This window comes from Rutidosis leptorrhynchoides, chromosome 7 (assembly GCF_046630445.1).
Source record: "Rutidosis leptorrhynchoides isolate AG116_Rl617_1_P2 chromosome 7, CSIRO_AGI_Rlap_v1, whole genome shotgun sequence".
NCBI classification, from domain to species: domain Eukaryota; kingdom Viridiplantae; phylum Streptophyta; class Magnoliopsida; order Asterales; family Asteraceae; genus Rutidosis; species Rutidosis leptorrhynchoides.
Window position 1 is genome coordinate 311,100,802 of NC_092339.1, and position 24,118 is coordinate 311,124,919.

The window sequence follows — 24,118 nt, forward strand, 5'->3', positions numbered from 1 at the left end:
TTTTATGAGATATTTCATGCTAGTTGCCAAATTATGGTTCCCACATGTGTTAGGTGACTCATATGGGCTGCTAAGAGCTGATCATTGGAGTGTATATACCAATAGTACATACATCTAAAAGCTGTGTATTGTACGAGTACGAATACGGGTGCATACGAGTAGAATTGTTGATGAAACTGAACGAGGATGTAATTGTAAGCATTTTTATTAAGTAGAAGTATTTTGATAAGTGTCTTGAAGTCTTTCAAAAGTGTATGAATACATATTAAAACACTACATGTATATACATTTTAACTGAGTCGTTAAGTCATCGTTAGTCGTTACATGTAAGTGTTGTTTTGAAACCTTTAGGTTAACGATCTTGTTAAATGCTGTTAACCAATATTTATAATATCAAATGAGATTTTAAATTATTATATTATCATGATATTATGATGTACGAATATCTCTTAATATGATATATATATATATATATATATATATATATATATATATATATTGATGTGGCAGCGGAGTGGTACAAAATAGTATTATTTTAGCAGAAAATACTATTAAATACGATACAATTTTACACAAGATATTTATTTATTTATAGAATGGATATACTTAAACCTTGCTACAACACTTATAGGCAGTGTACCTAATCGTATTATAGTATAATTTTTAGTAAGTCCGGTTCGTTCCACAGGGAGCTCGTGAAGTATAACACTATATTTTTTTATACACAATAATTGTAAAAATACAAATATATATATATATAAGTAATATTATTATTATAAAGAGGGGTTTTTACCGTTTAATGACCGGTTTGTCGATTTTAAAACTTTAGTCGCAGTTAAAACCAAATGTAAAATATAAAAAAAAAAATAAATACAAGACTTAAATTAAAGCGTAAAGTAAATAACGATAATGAAATTGCGAATAATAAAAGTGCGATAAAATAAACTTGCGATAATTAAAGAGTACGATAATTAAAAGTGCAATTAAATAAAATAACAATAAAATTGCGATAATTAGAAGTGCAATTAAATATAAAATAAAAGAAATTAAATATGAAATAAAAGAATTATGCTTATTTAAACTTCCGTAATCATGATGTTTGACGTGTTGATTTTAATTTTATGCCCATGGGTTAATTGTCCTTTGTCCTGAATTATTTAATATGTCCGTTTGGTTTTTGTCCATAACAGTCCATCAGTCATAAATATAAAGTGCGAGTGTCCTCGTCAAATTATTCCTATACCCGAAGTTAAATATTCCAACTAATTGGGGACTTAAACTGTAACAAGATTTTAATACTTTGTTTAGTAATTACACCAGGATGTCGACTGAGTGTAACTCAAAGTTTTAATATTTTGTTATCAATTATACCAAGTGTCCTTGTACATAATTTCACCCCTGTTTTAATTATTCTAGTGGCTATTAATCCATTCCCGTGTCCGGTTAAATGAACGATTATTCGTACATATAAATACCCCGCCCATCGTGTCCGATCGAGTGTATATGGTAATTTATAGGGACGCCCAATTGTAAATCTTTATATTAACATTAACAAACTATCATTTAGTTAAACAAATATAAAGCCCATTAATAGCCCATAGTCTAATTTCCACAAGTGTCGTTATTTTATCCAAACCCCAATTATGGTACAAAGCCCAATTACCCAATTTTAGTAATTAGCCCAACATCATGAGTACTTCGTTTTAAATAAGCATAATAATAACTTAGCTACGAGACATTAATGTAAAAAGGTTGAACATAACTTACAATGATTAAAAATAGCGTAGCGTTACACGGACAGAATTTTGACTTTACACACTCAAACGATCTCTATCATAAATCTTATTATTATCATAATTTAAAATTAAAATTAAGATTATTATTATATCTGATTACATTAACATTATGATAGAGAATTATAGATATTGATATTGATAATAGATTTTTAGGATAGAAAAAGGGATCGATATATAGATAAAAAAAAATGATAGAAAAAAATTATCGTTCAATTGATCGTTACATAGCCTTTTATAGGTGAAATTAGAAATTGAATTTTCATTTACGACCCCTGAACTATGCTCAATTAGCAACTTTTTATTATTTAATATTATTCTTATTATGAATTATTTAAATATTATATTTTATTCTTGTGCATAGTTGACTCGTAATTTTTACACCGTTGCGTCGAGCGCTGAAAGTTGGTTCATGCCCCGGTTCCGGATTTTCGAACGTCCTTTCGTACAATTTTATATCGTGTACTTTGCGTTTTGAATCTTGTACTCTTGTAATTTCGAGACGTTTCTTATCAATAATTGGAACCTTTTTGATTGTCTTTTGTACTTTTGAGCTTTGTGGTCGTTTGCGTCTTCAATTCGTCGAATCTGTCTTTTGTCTTCACCTTTTATTATTTAAACGAATATCACTTGTAAATAGAACAATTGCAACTAAAAGCTTGTCTTTCTTGAGGAATAATGCTATGAAATATATGTTCGTTTTTAGCATTATCAAATATTCCCACACTTGAGCGTTGCTTGTCCTCAAGCAATATTGTCTTGAAATACTAGAATCACTTCTTTATTCTTCACACTTTGTACATCAGTGATTTCTATACGGCGGTATAAACAATGGTAGTAACGATATGGTTTACAGTCCCACATGACTATAAAAATTTAGATCCATTAAGGAAATTGGATCTTTATGAAAACATTTGATCTTTTGAAAATTAAATCTAGTTTTTACCCTAGATAAGTTTTCCGGGATAACCCTTTACCGGTGTTTGCAAAATATTTTTGTGGGTTTGGTGGGTTTCAGAATTGAAAATTTTAGCTCAAAACTTGCTGTTTTGTGTCACCCACTTGCTAACCTTGTATTAGGAAAGCAACACGTCCAGTTTACTTGTTCCGTATATTACCTTTCGGCAAACTACCGTCCGGTTGTAAAGGAAAGCGTTGAACAAGCAACTGTTAAGGCAATGTCCCGTGACATGCTTTTGATTATGGTCTATAACGTGTCGGACGCAATTACTATCCTTGGTAGGAGCAATAGTAAAGCTCACCCTTATAATTTTTCGGTCTGGCACAAGGTCCTGTCTTTGACCACTATGCAACCACCGTTCTTACGGTTGACACCCGATTTAGTTCAGGTGACCTAATGAATTCCAGGTGAATTCCTAGGATTTTACGTTCAATGGTAATGAACGCATTGAAAATAGGGTTTTCAGAAAACAAATCGGTTTATAATTTTGATCAAAATATTTTCCCGTTCAAGCTCGAGTTTAGATATCATTGAATTCCATGAGTTTGAATTCTCAATCTTTAAGGTCAATCTCTAGGATTGAGTAATATCAGTCTTAAAAGCTGATTTTTAATCTTTAAGGAGATTATCCTTTCTGGGGATCTGATTCATTAGTCTTGTCCAGCTAATTTGCATGGTTCCCCCCCATTGTACGAGATAAATCCTTCTCATGGTTAGGATAAATCTGACCACTTGGCGACCCTGTTTGATGCTGAGGTCCGTGGATTTCCTGCTGATTTTAGTGATGACTTTTCTAGATTTTTCGTCAACCTACAGCTGGTCTGGACGACAACTTCATGACCTAAATCAAGAAGCGCGTGTCATTTTCGGAAGACTTTACTTCCTTCAAATGATGGAATTGATTCATCGTGTAGATCTATCTCTTCTTTTCTTTCATCGGATAAAATAGTTGATTATCGTTCCAAAACAAAAGTATTTTCAAAAATTTGTACAAAAATATGTGATATATGTTTTGAATAGTTTGGTAAAGTTTTCCCACACTTGGCTTTTATTTATGTTTTTCTTTGCCTTTTTCTCCTCTATTCCATTCTTAAATGAATTCTAACATTTTGGTTGTTTCTCAATTTATGTCCTTTCCGAGGTAACGATAATTTCGGCTCAATGACCTAGTTTTCATCGTTCATAAATATGTATAAACATGATTTTGAATTCATTTTGTTGAAAATTTTGAAAAATTTACTAGAAGTGGGTAGTCAGTATATAAGACTAGGGCTGTTCCTTGTTATCGGAGAGCACTAGATTCTAATACAACTACTGCGTTACTAGTATTTTTAATGGTAACCAAGTGTTTAAATCAAAAAAATTTTTAAAATCCGAAAGAATTTAACCCCTTCCCACACTTAAGATCTTGCAATGCCCTCATTTGCAAGAAATCAGTAACAATTTAAATTATTGAGGGTGATTAGCGTAGAAAAATGATTAAATTTTACCAAAACTTTCAAACATATTGGCGTTTGTTTTGAATGATAAATGGTGCACATCATTTATTTATTCCGTCTTGTTTGTTATTTCACACATATTTTGCATCTTGTCGTCAAAATTACTTGCTTTTGCTGAACTTAATGCCAGTCTTTGAAAACGCGTTGTTTTACCCTGTCTTGTAAGATAAACTACAAACAAATATATACATACTATTTTTTTTATTTATAAAACCTTTAACTTATAAAACAAATATTAATTAATTTTAAAAATTTGTTTCTTTTAAGAATGAGGGCGTTTCGGAACGATGCCCTAGTCCGTCCTTCGACAAAATTTTAAAATTTGTCTTTTTGTAGCGATTGTTTTAAAAGCTAAGATTTTAGGTTTTTTTTTTTTTTTTTTTTTTTTTTTTTTTTTTTGGCATACTTTAATTCAATAAGATTAAAAATAATGATAATAATAACTCTCGTCCCTCCCTCGGGTAAAGCAATTTCGGTTCAATGACCTAGTCTTCAACTTACGACGAATTTTAAAAATCATATTTTTAACTTAATGAGATAAAGTAAATTTTTGTTTTTAAATTCACACAACTTAAATATAAAATTCAAAATTAATATTAAAAATTCACACCAAACTTAAAAATTTGAAATGCATAAAATTAAAAATTCATATTTTAAAAATTAAAAATTCACACCAAACTTAATTTTAAAAATTCATATTATAAATTCACACCAAACTTATATTAATTTTTCAAATATTTACAATTTTAAAAATATTGTTTTTACAAAGTTTACAATATTAATTTAAGATTTAAATATTAATTTTAAAAAACATGGTAAAAATAAAATTAAAAATCTTTTTGGCTTTTTATCCCACTTTAATCAATCAAATATTATCAAAAATATGCGCCCCTCTTTTCGGTAAAGTAATTTCGGTTCCAAGACCTAATTTAACTCATGACGAATTTTTGAAATATTTTGGGTTGATTGATGGGTATTTATCAGTGATGTAATAAATTTTTGAATGATATCAATAATTTCGGTCGCCAAACCTAATTTTATTCAATACCAATTTAATACTTTTTAGCGAACAAATTAGCGTTTATTATCAAAAGGTTAAAAATAAAAATAAAAATAAAAACTGTACAGACATACCTGTGAAATAGATTTCTTAGTTATATGATCTATCCCATTCATAAGATAGTCGGTTTAATTGGTTTTCCATGGCTACATAGGCGTAACCTCGAGCATTCAGTGTCTTTTCTTCTAAACATATGAACGGTCCGTCTCTGCATAAAGTAACAAATTCGGTATTTGAATAGGTTTGATTATTTGAACATTTACCTCCATGTGACCATTTTCCGCATTTGTGACATCTTTCTAGGTGTCGTGCTCTTCTTTTCGCTGCGGATTTTGATTTTCCTTTACCAAATTGTAACTTATTATCTTCGCATCTGGATTCTTTTCTAACTCCGTCCATTCTTTCTCTGATTACTGATACTATTTCACTCGGTAGTATGTCATTATTATGTTTAGTGATCAAAGCGTGTAGCATTAGACCATGGTTTAGTTCACAGGCAGTCTTCATTTCCTAAAAAAAATAAAAATTCAGAATGGGGGGAGAAGACTAGTTCTTTAGGGTCTGCTAGGGAAAGACCATTCGGGTTCCATTTTCGAGAACTACATGAAAACAGACAATCTAACTCTAACAGAAATACATATTATCCTTTAAAGACTTGATTCTCCCCACACTTAGTTAGATGTGGTGTCGAAATTGTGATTAACTTCGTTGTCGACTTCCATCGGACCATGTATGTAATGTTTAACTCTGTGACCATTAACTTTAAATTCAATCCCATTTGAATTTATTAATTCTATCGTTCCGTATGGGAAAACTCTTTTGACTATGAATGGTCCAGACCATCTTGATTTCAATTTTCCAGGAAATAGCTTGAATCGTGAATTGAAAAGAAGAACTCTGTCTCCTTTTTTAAATTCTTTTGAACTTCTGATTCTTTTATCATGCCATTTCTTCGTTCTTTCTTTATAGATTAATGAATTTTCGTATGCTTCATGTCTTAATTCTTCTAATTCGTTTAGTTGACTTAATCGGAGACGTCCAGCTTCATGTAAATCAAGATTACATGATTTCAAAGCCCAAAATGCTTTGTGTTCAATTTCTACTGGAAGATGACATGCTTTTCCATAAACAAGTCTAAAAGGTGTGGTTCCAATTGGAGTTTTGTAGGCTGTTCTAAAAGCCCAGAGTGCATCCTCCAATTTAATGGACCATTCCTTTGGATTTGATCCTACGGTTTTCTCTAGAATACGTTTTAAAGCTCGGTTGGTATTTTCAACTTGTCCACTTGTTTGTGGATGATATGCGGTGGAGATTTTATGAGTTACTCCATATCTTTTAAGAACTTTCTCAAGTTGATTATTACAGAAATGAGTACCCCGATCACTTATTAAAGCTTTCGGTGTTCCAAACCTTGCAAAAAGACGTTTTAAAAAGTTGACTACAACTCGTGCATCGTTAGTTGGGAGAGCTTGTGCTTCCGCCCATTTAGATACATAATCAACGGCTACGAGTATATATAGATTATTATGAGATTTTGGAAATGGACCCATAAAGTGAATACCCCAAATGTCAAATACTTCACATACTTGGATGACATTTTGTGGCATTTCATCACGTTGACTTATTTTTCCGGCCCTTTGACATGCATCACAGGATTTGCAAAGAAGGTGTGCGTCTTTGTAAATTGTAGGCCAATAGAATCTAGCATCATAAACTTTTCTTGCTGTTAGTTGAGGCCCATAATGCCCTCCTGTTGGTCCTGTGTGACAATGGTTTAATATTTTACTAGCTTCATCTCCAAATACACATCGGCGTATTATTCCATCGGGACAACTTTTAAACAGATGTGGATCTTCCCAAAAATAGTGTTTTATATCACTGAAGAATTTCTTTCGTCTTTGGTACGATAATCCTTTTTCAAGGAATCCACAAACTAAGTAGTTTGCATAGTCTGCAAACCATGGGATTTCTTTATAATCTATTTTCAATAGATATTCATCAGGAAAGTTGTCTTGTATGGCTGATTCATTTAGAACTTCTAAATCGGGATTTTCAAGACGAGAAAGATGATCAGCGGCGAGATTTTCTGCTCCTCTTTTATCTCGGATTTCAATATCAAACTCTTGTAAGAGTAAGATCCAACGGATTAATCTTGGTTTAGCATCTTGTTTTGAAAATAGGTATCTAAGAGCAGAATGGTCGGTATAGACCACCGTTTTGGATAGAACGAGATATGAACGAAATTTGTCAAAAGCAAAGACAATAGCAAGGAGTTCTTTTTCAGTAGTTTTGTAATTTGTTTGTGCTCCTTGTAACGTCTTACTAGCGTAATAAATAGGTTGAAATCGTTTTTCAATCCTTTGTCCTAAAACGGCTCCCATTGCAAAATCACTTGCATCGCACATTAGTTCAAATGGTAGATTCCAATTTGGTGTTATCATGATCGGCGCATTAGTGAGTTTTTCTTTAAGAATATTAAAAGATTTTATGCATTCATCCGAAAAGATGAATGGAGCATCCTTTTCTAGGAGTTTATTCATAGGAGTGGCAATTTTAGAAAAATCTTTTATGAAACGTCGGTAAAAACCGGCATGCCCTAGAAAACTCCTAACTCCTCTAACATTGGTGGGATGTGGAAGTTTAGCAATTACATCTACTTTAGCTCTATCCACTTCAATTCCTTCTTTTGAAATTTTATGTCCAAGAACGATGCCTTCTTTAACCATGAAATGGCATTTCTCCCAATTAAGTACTAGATTTGATTGTTCGCATCTAATAAGCATTCGTTCCAGATTAACTAGACATGATTCAAATGTATCACCGAAGACTGAAAAGTCATCCATGAAAACTTCCATGCATTCTTCTATCATGTCGTGAAAAATCGCCATCATGCACCTTTGAAAGGTTGCAGGGGCGTTGCAAAGTCCAAATGGCATGCGTTTGTAAGCAAAAGTACCATAAGGGCAAGTGAATGTGGTTTTCTCTTGATCCTCGGGTGCTATTGGAATTTGAAAATATCCGGAAAATCCATCTAGAAAACAATAGTAACTATTTCCGGCTAATCTTTCCAACATTTGATCAATGAAAGGTAAGGGAAAGTGATCTTTTCTGGTGGCGTCATTTAATTTTCTATAATCAATACACACACGCCATCCTGTTACAGTTCTAGTAGGAATAAGCTCATTTTTCTCATTTGTAATGACAGTCATGCCACCCTTCTTAGGCACGCATTGAACTGGGCTTACCCATGGACTATCAGAGATTGGATAAATTAGACCTGCATCTAGCAGTTTAATAATCTCTTTCTTAACTACATCTTGCATATTAGGATTTAGTCTTCGTTGGCGTTGCACATACGTTTTATGACCTTCTTCCATAAGGATTTTATGTGTGCAATACGAAGGACTTATGCCTTTGATATCATGAATCTTCCATGCAATAGCTGGTTTATGAGCTTTCAACACAGAAATGAGTTGTGATTTCTCATTATCAGTAAGAGAAGACGATATTATTACAGGTAATTCAGATTCACCATGTAAATAAGCGTATTCCAAATGGTTTGGAAGTGGCTTTAACTCTAATTTCGGAGGTTCTTCTATCGATGATTTGTATCGATATCTGTCTTCTTCTTTTAGTATTTGAATTTCTTCTGTTGTTAGTTCATATCCATTAGCTATAAGTGTAGCTAACATTTCAGCTTCATCAATTGGTTCATTACCTTCTCCTAAAGAACATTCTCCTGTTCCTTGTAATTCTGGAAATTCTTCTAATAATTCTGCATGTGCATCTATAGTTTGAATATAATAACATGTATCATCTGCAGATTGTGGTTGTTGCATTGCTCTATCAACTGAAAAGGTAACACTCTCATCCTCTATACTTAGGGTCAGTTTCTTACCGAACACGTCTATCATTGCTTTAGCCGTGTTTAAGAATGGTCTTCCTAATATGAGAGGAACTTGAGAATCTTCTTCCATGTCCAAAACAACAAAATCTACTGGAAATACTAAAGTACCAACTTTAACTAGCATGTTCTCCATTATCCCTCTAGGATATTTTATTGATCGATCGGCTAGTTGTATGCTTATTCTTGTTGGTTTCAATTCTCCAAGGTCTAGTTTCGCGTATAGTGAATACGGCATTAAATTTATACTAGCACCTAAATCTGCTAATGCTTCTATTGAACTAAGACTACCCAGAAAACATGGAATTGTGAAACTTCCTGGATCAGAGAGTTTTTCGGGTATCTTATTCAACAGCACTGCTGAACAATTTGCATTCATAGTAACAGCCGAGAGTTCTTCCATTTTCTTTCTATTTGTGATTAGATCTTTCAAGAATTTAGCATACCTTGGCATTCCTGAAATCACATCAATGAAAGGAAGATTTACATTTATTTGTTTAAACATATCCAAGAATTTGGATTGCTCGGCTTCAAGTCTTTCTTTTCTCATTTTACTCGGGTAAGGAAGTGGTGGTTGGTATGGTTTAACATAAGGTTTATCCTTAACTGTGTTATCTTCATTAACCTTTTCAACTACCGATTCTTTTTCCTTATCTTGATCAGGTTGTGGTTCTTGTGGAGTAGGAATAGCTTCATCAGAAGTTACAGATATTTCCGGTGGTTTAAGTGTTGTACCACTTCTTGTGGTAATGGCTTTAGCTGTTTCATTCCGGGGGTTAGCATTTGTATCACTAGGTAGACTTCCCGGTTTTCTTTCACCTATTAACCTTGCTAGGTTACTTACTTCTTGTTCCAGATTTTGAATACAAGCTTGTTGATTTCTAAATGCTTGAGCATTTTGTTCATTGGTTTGTTTCTGAGAGGCGAAAAACTGCGTTTGAGTTTCAACTAGCTTCGTCATCATATCTTCTAAATTCGGCTTTTTATCATCGGTTTGTTGTGGTGGTTTGTTTTGAAAATTTGGTCTTTGCTGATTGTAAGTATTGTTGGATACTTGTTGATTGCTAGGACCTTGTTGGTTGTTGTATGGAATATTTCTATTATAATTCTGGTTTTGATTGTAAATCGGTCTTGGCGGTTGATAATTATTCTGATAATTATTTCCAGGCCTTTGGTTTATGTATGAAATATTCTCTCTTTGTTCCATTGTTAATTCAATACTGAGACAATCTTTTGTCAAATGTGGTCCTCCACACTGCTCACAACTAATTCGTATTGAGTGAATATCCTTAGTCATCTTTTCCATTCGTCTCTCCACAGCATCTATCTTTGCGGAAATGGAATCTAAGTCATGGCTAGAATCGGCTCTAGCTGCTTTAGATGATCTAACGATGTCTTTTTCTTGGTGCCACTCATGTGAGTAGGAAGCAGTGTTATCAATAATTTTGTAAGCATCAGTTTCGGTTTTCTTCATAATAGAACCACCAGCTGCTATATCTATGTCTTTTCTTGTAGTGATGTCGCATCCTTGGTAGAATATTTGTACTATTTGACAGGTGTCTAAACCATGTTGCGGACATCCTCTTAATAACTTTCCATATCTTGTCCACGCCTTATATAGAGTTTCATTTAGTTTCTGTGTGAACGTAACAATTTCTGCTTGAAGTCTTACGGCTTTAGATGCAGGAAAGAATTGTTTAAGAAATTTGTCAACTAAAACATCCCATGTATCGATCGCCCCTTCAGGTAACGATTCCAACCAATCTTTGGCTTCTCCCTTTAAAGTCCAGGGAAATAACATGAGATATATCTGTTCATCCTCCACTTCTCGGATTTTAAATAGTGTGCAGATCCTATTAAAGGTACGTAGATGTTCATTAGGATCTTCCTTCGGCGCACCACTAAATTGGCATTGATTAGTCACCATATGTAGAATTTGTCCTTTGATTTCATAATCTGGCGCATTAATGTCAGGATGAGTAATTGCGTGACCTTGGCCAGTGCGTTTAGCTCTCATTCGGTCTTCCATACTTAGAGGTTCCAGATTCTCCATAATTGAATTTGTTGAATCGGTATCACTAGATGATTCTGATTTAATGGTTCGTTCCTCAACAATCTCTGTTTGAATGATTGGTGGTTCCGGAGGAAAGTTTAATGGTTCAGGATCTACGAACCGTTCCTGAATATTCTCTGGATTCTCAATTGTGAGGTTGGGTTCAAAAAATGGATTATCGGAGATTTGAATTGGAGTACTTGGTCGACTGGATGACGATTCTAAAGAAAAATCAACGGCGACAATATTTGCTAAATGTCTTGATCTAGTTACAGGTGGTGAACGTACAAAAGGTGGTGAACGTCTTGCTCGGTGCATTCACTGAATATCCTATTAGTTTTTAAAAAGGAAAGAAAAATTATATAAGTTATCCAACCAATAGACTTTTCTGATTTTGCCCACGTTTTGAATAGCCAAAAGATGCAGCAGAGGGGCAGGATTCGTTTGGTCTCAATATAATTGAGTACTGTTTGGCTCCAATAACCCGGTCCACGTACAAATCCAACTATTACTACGAACCAGAAAATTTTGATGTCTATCAATTTAACCACTTAAAATAAATTTTCGTAATTTTAAGAAATTTAGAGAAGAAGTAGAAAAAATTCTAAGTCCTAAAAACTAGAATGGCGAGAAATAAGAGAGAAAAAGAGTGCGCGTCGAAAAGTGTCGAAAAATAAAAAGGTAGAAAAATAAAAGGCGTCGAAAAATAGGAAAAAAAAAACTTATAAAACTTAAAAACACTCGACTAATCCAACCTTATTACTATCACTATCTTAAAATTAAAATTGCAAATTGAGATCACTAATTGAAATTGTAATTGATACATAGGTAAAAGACGTCGAAAAAAAATAAAAAATAAAAAAAAAAAGTAAGAAAGTAGCGCGAAAAATGGCGTCGTAAAATTCTAAAGCACCTAAATTTTAATCTAAAGAAAAAGTACTTAAGGGATTTTTCGGCAAGGCCTAAAAATCTAGAAAAAAAAATAACTATGGCAAATACTAGTAAGGAAAACTACTCTTCAGAGGCGGAGGTACCTATTAGGTACTGTGGGCCTGTGACACCACTATCAATATCATTCATTATATCACCATTATCACTCGATTTTTATTATCAACATTAACATACTTTTTCTCCATCGGTTTAAGGAAACATCACCATGATTATCATCATCTAATTTTCGCGTGCATCAGTATGCATTATCAAAAAAAAAAAAAAAAAAAAAAAAAAAAAAATTCGATCAATATATCCTTGTACATACTATCATCAACTTAACCTTCAACATTCACCTAATCATCGTTTATCACCTTAGTTTCAATTAACCATTACCATTAATCATCTAGCAACCTTCTCATCCTCGTGATTCAATAAAAAAAATAATAAAAAAAAATAAAAAAAAACGCAAAGTAGATCCTGAACAGTCAATGGGCCAATTACTTTTTTATTAGTTTAAGTCACATGCACAATATCTTATGCTTTAATAATTACACATGTACTCACTATTAAAAAGGTAGGCAAGTGGGTATATTTTTGTTTGGTAAATGTTGACAAAAGGGAAAAAGAAAAGCACTCAAAAGTTAATATCCTAATTTATGGTTTGAATAAAAAAAAAAGAGCATTCAAGTGTGGTAACCACAAATATGAATGAAACAAGAAGCGTGCGTGGTCTACTTTTTTTACCAAACTTTTAATAATTAAATTAAACAATTGCCTAACATTTTTATCCATACGCTGAACGCACACAAGCCATAATTTTATTATATTTTTTTTTTATTTTTTATTTTTTATATAAGAAAAACGATAGTGGGAACAAAGATAGTGGTTTTTTTTTAAAAAAAACTAGTACAACAAAAGAGGGACAAAGCGTGTCATTTTTTTTTTCTTTTTTTTTACAAATATAAATTAAAAATATAGTGTTTCGCCGAGTTCCCCGGCAGCGGCGCCAAAAATACTTGATGTGGCAGCGGAGTGGTACAAAATAGTATTATTTTAGCAGAAAATACTATTAAATACGATACAATTTTACACAAGATATTTATTTATTTATAGAATGGATATACTTAAACCTTGCTACAACACTTATAGGCAGTGTACCTAATCGTATTATAGTATAATTTTTAGTAAGTCCGGTTCGTTCCACAGGGAGCTCGTGAAGTATAACACTATATTTTTTTATACACAATAATTGTAAAAATACAAATATATATATAAGTAATATTATTATTATAAAGAGGGGTTTTTACCGTTTAATGACCGGTTTGTCGATTTTAAAACTTTAGTCGCAGTTAAAACCAAATGTAAAATATAAAAAAAAAAATAAATACAAGACTTAAATTAAAGCGTAAAGTAAATAACGATAATGAAATTACGAATAATAAAAGTGCGATAAAATAAACTTGCGATAATTAAAGAGTACGATAATTAAAAGTGCAATTAAATAAAATAACAATAAAATTGCGATAATTAGAAGTGCAATTAAATATAAAATAAAAGAAATTAAATATGAAATAAAAGAATTATGCTTATTTAAACTTCCGTAATCATGATGTTTGACGTGTTGATTTTAATTTTATGCCCATGGGTTAATTGTCCTTTGTCCTGAATTATTTAATATGTCCGTTTGGTTTTTGTCCATAACAGTCCATCAGTCATAAATATAAAGTGCGAGTGTCCTCGTCAAATTATTCTTATACCCGAAGTTAAATATTCCAACTAATTGGGGACTTAAACTGTAACAAGATTTTAATACTTTGTTTAGTAATTACACCAGGATGTCGACTGAGTGTAACCCAAAGTTTTAATATTTTGTTATCAATTATACCAAGTGTCCTTGTACATAATTTCACCCCTGTTTTAATTATTCTAGTGGCTATTAATCCATTCCCGTGTCCGGTTAAATGAACGATTATTCGTACATATAAATACCCCGCCCATCGTGTCCGATCGAGTGTATATGGTAATTTATAGGGACGCCCAATTGTAAATCTTTATATTAACATTAACAAACTATCATTTAGTTAAACAAATATAAAGCCCATTAATAGCCCATAGTCTAATTTCCACAAGTGTCGTTATTTTATCCAAACCCCAATTATGGTACAAAGCCCAATTACCAAATTTTAGTAATTAGCCCAACATCATGAGTACTTCGTTTTAAATAAGCATAATAATAACTTAGCTACGAGACATTAATGTAAAAAGGTTGAACATAACTTACAATGATTAAAAATAGCGTAGCGTTACACGGACAGAATTTCAACTTTACACACTCAAACGATCTCTATCATAAATCTTATTATTATCATAATTTAAAATTAAAATTAAGATTATTGTTATATCTGATTACATTAACATTATGATAGAGAATTATAGATATTGATATTGATAATAGATTTTTAGGATAGAAAAAGGGATCGATATATAGATAAAAAAAAATGATAGAAAAAGGTTATCGTTCAATTGATCGTTACATAGCCTTTTATAGGCGAAATTAGAAATTGAATTTTCATTTACGACCCCTGAACTATGCTCAATTAACAACTTTTTATTATTTAATATTATTCTTATTATGAATTATTTAAATATTATATTTTATTCTTGTGCATAGTTGACTCGTAATTTTTACACCGTTGCGTCGAGCGCTGAAAGTTGGTTCATGCCCCGGTTCCGGATTTTCGAACGTCCTTTCGTACAATTTTATATCGTGTACTTTGCGTTTTGAATCTTGTACTCTTGTAATTTCGAGACGTTTCTTATCAATAATTGGAACCTTTTTGATTGTCTTTTGTACTTTTGAGCTTTGTGGTCGTTTGCTTCTTCAATTCGTCGAATCTGTCTTTTGTCTTCACCTTTTATTATTTAAACGAATATCACTTGTAAATAGAACAATTGCAACTAAAAGCTTGTCTTTCTTGAGGAATAATGCTATGAAATATATGTTCGTTTTTAGCATTATCATATATATACATTAAATGTCGTTACAACGATAATCGTTACATATATGTCTCGTTTCAAAATCATTAAGTTAGTAGTCTTGTTTTTACAAATGAAATTCATTGTTAATATACTTAATGATATGTTTACTTATCATAATATAATGTTAACTATATATATAACCATATATATGTCATCATATAGTTTTTACAAGTTTTAACGTTCCTGAATCACCAGTCAACTTGGGTGGTCAATTGTCTATATGAAACCTATTTAAATTTAATCAAGTCTTAACAAGTTTGATTGCTTAACATGTTGGAAACACTTAATCATGTAAATAACAATTTCATTTAATATTTATATAAACATGGAAAAGTTCGGGTCACTACAGTAAGTAACCTAGCAAGATTGATAGGTGAAAGAAAACCGGGAAGTCTACCTAGCGATACAAATGCTAACCCCCGGAATGAAACAGCTAAAGCCATTACCAGGAGAAGTGGTATTACACTTAAACCACCTGAAATATCTGTAATTTCTGATTATTCTACTCCTACTACACAAGAACCACAATCTGAGCAAGATAAGGAAACAGAACCGGTAGTTGAAAAGGTTAATGAAGATAACACAGTTAAGGCCAAACCTTATGTTAAACCATACCAACCACCGCTTCCTTACCCGAGTAAAATGAGAAAAGAAAGACTTGAAGCCGAGCAATCCAAATTCTTGGATATGTTTAAACAAATACATGTAAATCTTCCTTTCATTGACGTAATTTCAGGAATGCCAAGATATGCTAAATTCTTGAAAGATCTAATCACAAATAGAAAGAAAATGGAAGAACTCTCGGCTGTTACAATGAATGCTAATTATTCTGTAGTATTGTTGAATAAGATACCAGAAAAATTATCAGATCCAGGAAGTTTCACAATTCCATGTTTTCTGGGTAGTCTTAGTTCAATAGAAGCATTGGAAGACTTAGGTACTAGTATAAATTTAATGCCATATTCATTATACGCTAAACTAGACCTTGGAGAATTGAAACCAACACGAATAAGTATACAACTAGCAGATCGATCACTAAAATATCCTAGAGGGATAATGGAGAACATGCTAGTTAAAGTTGGTACTTTAGTATTTTCAGTAGATTTTGTTATTCTGGACATGGAAGAAGATTCTCGAGTTCCTCTCATATTAGGAAGACCATTCTTAAACACGGCTAAAACAATAATAGACGTGTTAGGTAAGAAATTGACCCTAAGTATAGAGGACGAAAGTGTTACCTTTTCTGTGGATAGAGCCATGCAACAACCGCAATCTATAGATGATACATGTTATTATATTCAAACTATAGATTCACATGCAGAATTGTTAGAAGAATTTCCAGAATTACAAGGAACAGGAGAATGTTCTTTAGGAGAAGGAACTGAACCAATTGATGAAGCTGAAATGTTAGCCGCACTCATGGCTAATGAATACGAACCAACAACAGAAGAAATTAAAATGCTAAAAGTGGAAGACAGATATCGATATAAATCATCGATAGAAGAACCACTGACATTAGAGTTAAAGCCATCTCCAAACCATTTGGAATACGCTTATTTACATGGTGAATCTGAATTACCTGTAATAATATCGTCTTCTCTTACGGAAAATGAAAAATCTCAACTCATTTCTGTGATGCCCCGTACAAAACCATCGTGTACGAATCATCAACAATAGGATCATTACAAGGTCAAACACTATATGCTATTTCAAAATACGTTTGCATTCATGATAAAAGGTGACGTCATAACTAACGTCAAATGTTTTACATCAAAAGTATGCTTCTACGAACGGAAGCAAAGATAATAGTACGTGACCCTTAGGTCGTTAAAAATCATAGTTCAAAAGTAATTAAGTTTAGGAATGCAAGATAACGTTCATGCAGTGACATCTCTAAAGCAGCGGGTGTCTACAACAAGACTAGTACACAGCGGAAGTAGGTAACCTTAAGCACCTGAGAAAAACATGCTTAAAAACGTCAACACAAAGTTTGATGAGCTATAGTTTAAGTATAACAGTATGTAAGGTAGGCCACGTGATTTCAGTGCTACAAAGTGTTGGGATTTAACAAGTTCATATAATACTTAAACCATTTTAAGAAATAAGAAAGCGGAAGCATGTTAATTACCAATTAAGAACATGTATATCTTTAACCAATTAAAGTTAAATCCCAATTTGGATCAAGTTGTGAAACATACTTACAAACTACAAGCAAGAAAAGAGTTTATACCTTCTCCTAGCTTGTTGATAGATGATGATGAAGATGATGATAAATGGAGCTCCAAAACTATGAAACCTCAAGTAGTTATACCCCAAGCTTTGCACTAACACCTTTGTAATTAGTTAGGATTTGATTGACACTAGATATGAGCTTGTAAAAACCAAAATATGAACTCCCTTGAGTCCCTAATAGGCCACGGCCTTCAGCTCTTTTAGAACAGAATTCTGTGCAGTTTTTACAAGTATAAAAGTCTAGTATTACTTGAGAGAAAGTGAGTCAAGCCTTGGTTCAAGTGTGAGACATGCACCTATGAAGTTGTGTATATAGGAAGTAGCAAAATAAGCATGTGAGCTCTCTCTTGGAGTCCCAAATTCTGCACACATCATGGGCATTATAATATGCAAATTGTTTTATAAAACAATATTTATAAACTCATGTATAAATATATATACATATATTTTGTTACTTATATATTTTATAACCTTTTATAAAATATAACACAACATAATTATTTAAACCTATAAATAATTAAATATAAATTATCCAAATAATTTATCTCAAGTAATAATATTTTAGAAAACCGATTTTCCAAAGTTTAAGTGTCGCGTATTTATTTAACAATCCAATCGTTAAGATTAAATACATATAAGGTGTCGGTAAGCTTGTTATTGGGTATGACCCAACTTGGATCATAACACATTAGCCACATTAATTTAATATGTCTCTCGGGCATACGAAATACCTTCAATCTCCCACTTGCACGAGAAACATATGAAATTAATGCAAGTGACGGATACCACCTAACGACCGTCCATCACCCCCAATATGTTATGACTTTGTGCCATTCAATAACATCATCCCTTTCGAGTTCCCATCTCGAATATGAATAGGTGAATCTTTCATTATATCCTTTCGTCCTAGATGTCATGTTAAATCCAAGAGATGCAGAGTGATCACTCTCTTTTAGATTTAACTTTATCAGGCCTTAGACATCTGACTCTCAACGAATAAGAGGGACAAATTCCATCTTGACTACATACGTCCTAAATATACACCTTGCATTATACCTGAGCTCTTCCTTATGAACTACCATATTTCAGAATAGCGAAGGAAATAATCAAGGCACAATACTTGGTAAATATCTGAACCCAATATGTATCTCAGGTCAGAGGATACAATGATATTCGCCTTTACTCAAGATTACATGTGATCAACCACAAAGGTTCCATTTAGTAAGTCTTGAGGGCGGGTCTTCTAATATTTATGTCCCACAAATATCTATGAACCTTGGTTGCAACCTTGCCCCACATTCATCCCGTGAATGTATACCAATCCAAGTTCATAATAGTCTAAACCTCACACTTGCTCCCACAAATGTGATCGACTACGGAATTTAGAATAATTACCTATTCATGGATAAAATATGCAAAATAGGAACATAACTCAAAATAAATTAATGCCATAATTATATTAATGAGTTTAAACAATTTCGTTTCGTTACAATACTTAAAACAAATCATGACCAATCACTAGAATATCGAAGCCTTAATGCACAAACATGTCCAGTATGTTTTGCTCCATGTAAGAGCTTCGTGAGAGGATCCGCTATATTAAGATCTGTGTGAACTTTGCGAATACATATCTTTCGCTTTTCAACTTCATCCCTTATGTAGTTGAATCTCCACTCAATGTGACGGGTCTTTTGGTGAGCACGAGGTTCTTTGATTTGAGCAATCGCACCCTCGTTGTCACAAAAGATCTCAAGAGGGTCCTGAATGGAAGGGACTACTCCTAAGTCGTCGATGAATTTCTTCATCCATGCAGCTTCCTGAGCTGCCAATGATGCGGTGATGTACTCCGACTCTGTAGTGGATAAAGCAACAACATCCTATTTTAAACTCTTCCAAGAGACCGCACCTCCATTTAATGTGAAGACATAACCGGATTGTGATCGAGAATCATCTCGATCAGTTTGGAAGCTCGCATCCACGTAACCTTTTACGGCGAGTTCCTCATCACCAGACCCATATATTAGAAACATATCCTTAGTCCTCCTAAGGTATTTCAATATAATTTTAACCGCAATCCAATGACTGTTTCCTGGGTTATTCTGGTATCTACTTGTCAAGCTAAGAGCGCATGACACATCCGGTCTAGTGCATATCATTACATACATGATTGACCCAATGGCAGACGCATATGGGACTTTCTTCATTCTCTCCTGTTCATCTTTCGTGGTGGGGTACTGAGATGAACTAAGGAGCGTTCCTTTTTGAATAGGTACTAAACCTTTCTTAGAGTTCTCCATCTTGAACCTTTTCAAGATCTTTTCAATGTATGCACTTTGATTCAAACCTATCAGTTTCTTGGATCTATTCCTGTAGATCCCAATCCCCGAAACGTATTGTGCTTCTCTAAGATCCTTAATGGAGAAGCATTTACTTAGCCAAGTTTTAACTCTTTGCATTGCCGGAATATCATTTCCAAATAACAATATATCATCCATATATAGTACAAGGAACATGATAGTGCTCCCACTAGCTTTCTTATATACACAAGCTTCATCACCATTTTTAATGAAGCCAAATTTCTCGGCTTCCTCATTAAAACGATGATTCCACATTCTAGATGCTTGTTTCAATCCGTAGACTGACTTCTTTAACTTGCATACCTTTTTAGGATATTTCGGATCAACAAAACCTTTAGGCTGAACCATATAGACATCTTCCACAAGATATCCATTTAGGAAAGCGGTCTTGACATCCATTTGCCATATTTCATAATCATAATGAGCAGCAATGGCAAGTAATATCCTAATAGACTTTAGCATTGCCACAGGCGAAAAAGTTTCATCATAGTCAACCCCTTGAGTTTGAGTGAAACCTTTTGCTACAAGTCTAGCTTTATATGTATCCAAGTTTCCATGTATGTCGGTTTTCATTTTGAAAATCCATTTACAATCAACTGGCCTTGAGCTAGTCAGTTGTGTAACAAGTTCCCAAACTTGGTTGTCATACATGGATTGCATCTCAGCGTTCATGGCTTCCTGCCATTTATCTTTATCAATCCTTGATAAAGCATCTTGGTAGTTTGTTGGTTCATCCAAATCAACCACATAGCAACCATCCATGAGAAACCCATATCTCTCAGGTGGATTACTAATCCTACCAGATCTGCGAACGTCTTGTGTATTTTGATCATCCATTTGATCACTCTCAACATTTTCATGTTGAGTGCTAGTGTTAACCAATTGTGTATCATCTACTTGATCTTGAACCTCTTCAAGATCTATCTTCCTCTCACTATTTCCTTCCATTAGGAACTTAGTTTCAAGGAATTCAGCCTTTCGAGCAACAAATACATTTTGCTCGGTTGGATAATAGAAATAGTATCCCATATCATCCTTGGAATATCCTATAAAGATACACTTCGTGGATCGAGCATTCAACTTATTAGGGACGTAACGCTTAGGATAAGCTTCACATCCCCATACCTTTAAGTATGATAGAGATGGAGGTTTTCCAAACCACATCTCATGAGGAGTTCGTTCCACTTTCTTGGTTGGGGCCATATTTAAAATACGAGCCGCGGAGCATAGACAATAACCCCAAAATGATAGAGGCAATGAGCTTCTAACCATCATAGATCGAACCATATCCATTAGGGTTCGGTTCCTCCTTTCGGAAACTCCATTAAGTTAGGGTGTTCCAGGAGGAGTGAGTTGCGAGATAATCCCACAATTTTTAAGATGATCTTGGAAAGCATCGCTTAGGTATTCACCTCCTCTATCGGTACGAAGTACCTTGATTGTCTTATTGAGTTGATTTTGTACTTCGTTTTGATATTCCTTGAATGCTTCAAAAGTTTCGTCCTTGTGTCTTAATAAGTAGACATATCCGAAACGACTAAAGTCATCAATGAAAGTAACGAAGTATCTTTCACCATTCCTAGTTATGGGCTTAAAGGGTCCACATACATCGGAGTGTATTAATCCCAATAAGTCCTTAGCCCTTTCATAAGTCCCTTTGAAAGGTGCTTTAGTCATTTTGCTTTGTAAACCAGATTCACATACATCAAACGAGTCTAGTTCATTTGATTTCAAAAGGCCATTCTTTTGAAGTGTATGCATTCGATTCTTGTTTATGTGACCAAGGCGACAATGCCATAAGTAGGAATCACTCAAATCCCTTTTGAGTTTCTTGGTGTTTGCATGGTATATTGAGCTATTGTATGATGTGTCATCATGAACCAATTCATAAATACCATTCGAAGCGAAGCCTTAAAATAGAACACATTATCTAAAGAAACATGGATATCATCATTAATAAAATTAAGATTAAAACCATATTGTTTCAAACGGGATACAGAAATAATGTTTCGAGATAAATCGGGTGCATACAAAACATTTTTCAAAATAAGCTCCAAACCACTTGGAAGCTTTAAAACAAAGTCTCCATGAGCTTTCACTTGCACCCTTGCTCCATTTCCCATGAAGAGACTTGTTGTTCCCGCTTCTTGATCACTTCTTTTGAACCCCTGCAAAGAATTGCAAATATGAGTTCCACATCATGTGTCTAATACCCATGTATTAGAAGAAGTAATACTAAGCTCAATGTATACCATATATACATTACCTGAGGTTTGCCCCTCATCCCTCTTTTCCTTCAACTCCTTAAGGTAGACCGGGCAGTTGCGTTTCCAGTGACCCATTTCACCGCAACCGAAGCACGGGTCTTCCTTGGGGTTTGCTTGTCCGGCAATCTTTTGATTCTTGTTCTTGTTTTTGGTTGGGGTAACCATCCTCCCCTTTCCCTTGCCTTGATGGGCGGGTCCTTTCCTCTTAGCCGCCTTTAGCTTAGAGGTGTTGTTACCTTTGGACCCACCATCATTGATCATTAGCACGGGTGAAGCCCTCTTACCCATGCTAGTTTCCGCCGTCCTAAGCATGCCATGAAGTTCACCAATGGTCTTATCCATCCCATTCATATTGTAATTAATTACAAATTGGTCAAACCTCTTTGACAAGGAGTTTAGGATAAGATCCGTGGCTAGCTCATTAGATATGTTGAGATTAAGACGGTTTGCGCGATCAATGAGGCTTTTCATCTTGAGGACATAAGATGAAACGGATTGGGAGTCGTCCATACGACATGCATGAAGTGCTCGAACGGTCTCGAAGCGCTCGACACGTGCTTGTTGAAGGAACATCTCCTTCAATTGCGTGATCATGTCGTATGCAGTATGATGCTCGAAATCCTTTTGGAGTTCGGGTATCATAGTCCCAAGCATTAGGCAAGCGACTTGCACCGAATCGGCGCAATACTTATCCCAATAAGCTATGCCTTCCGTATCTTCCTCGTCGGGTTGATCGGGAATGGGGTCTTCCAACACATACGCCTTATCCTCAAGTTTGAGGACAATCCTAAGATTGCGGAACCAATCCATAAAGTTCGTATGGTTGAGTTTGTCTTTCTCGAGGAGAGACCTTAACGATAGGTTGTTCAAGTTAATAGGTGCGTTTTGCATGTTGTTGTTATTGGCGGCCATCTACAAAATTTAACAAAGTTCATTTAAGTATCAATTTTAAATTTAACAATCAATACCCTTTAAATCCAATTGATATATATTAAATTTTAGAATCCAACGGTAAACCAAATTTCGGTTAGGTGACCTTTATCCCGTCATTTGATTTAGCTAGGTAGTCATTATATGACAATTGCAATCCTTTTGCAACTTCTAAGTTATGGGATCATGCAATCCTTTTGCATGACATATTATCCCATCAACGCCTATTTGTTCATCATGCTTCGGTGACCCTAAGTTCATGATTTCCAAATTAAGTCATCCTACTTGTTTAGACATGTAAACTTAACATACAAGTGGTTAGGTGACCTTTATCCCACAAGTGTGCGAAATTTACCTTAATCATATTAGTTTGCTCATAACGGTTAGGTGACCTTTATCCCATTATAAGTTCCTTAATACGTCTAAGTGTCATACAATAGGATGGCGTTTAAACTTGTTAACCTAATGTGTTAAAGGGATTTTAAGTTTTCATTATTTCTAGTTTGAGAAAACTTTTATGCCATACACCAACATGCATTTAGTGTATGGTTCTTATGAAAATCCATTTTCATGTCATGTAACAATGCCAATTTTATTACTTTGATATAAACCATTTTATATGTGCAATCCGTTTCTAATTCTTAATAACCATTTATTAACGTCTTTTGCCATTTCAATTTAACCAATTAAATTGTAGTTTTGCATGTGTTAATAATGTTAAATTTAACCAATTAAATTGTCATTTTAGTTTGGTGTTAACATGTGTGATTAACTTGTAGCATACATACAATCCACAATCATACAATAAACAACCAAGCATGCAAAACAACATGTTCACAATCAAGCCTTTTGGTAAGCATTTTGTTTAGCCTAAAACAAAATGCCACCGGGTAAGGGGTAATTACACAAAGTAGGAGATTTTAAATCTCCCACTTAATCTTGCATCCAAATGCTTCTTCATGTGTTCTTAAGTCTTCATTATCTTCATCATTTTACAAAATATATCCTAATACATTTTTGTCTGAAAAATGAAATTACAACCTAATCTATTTTACATACCAAATATAAAATAAATTACATAACCAAAATA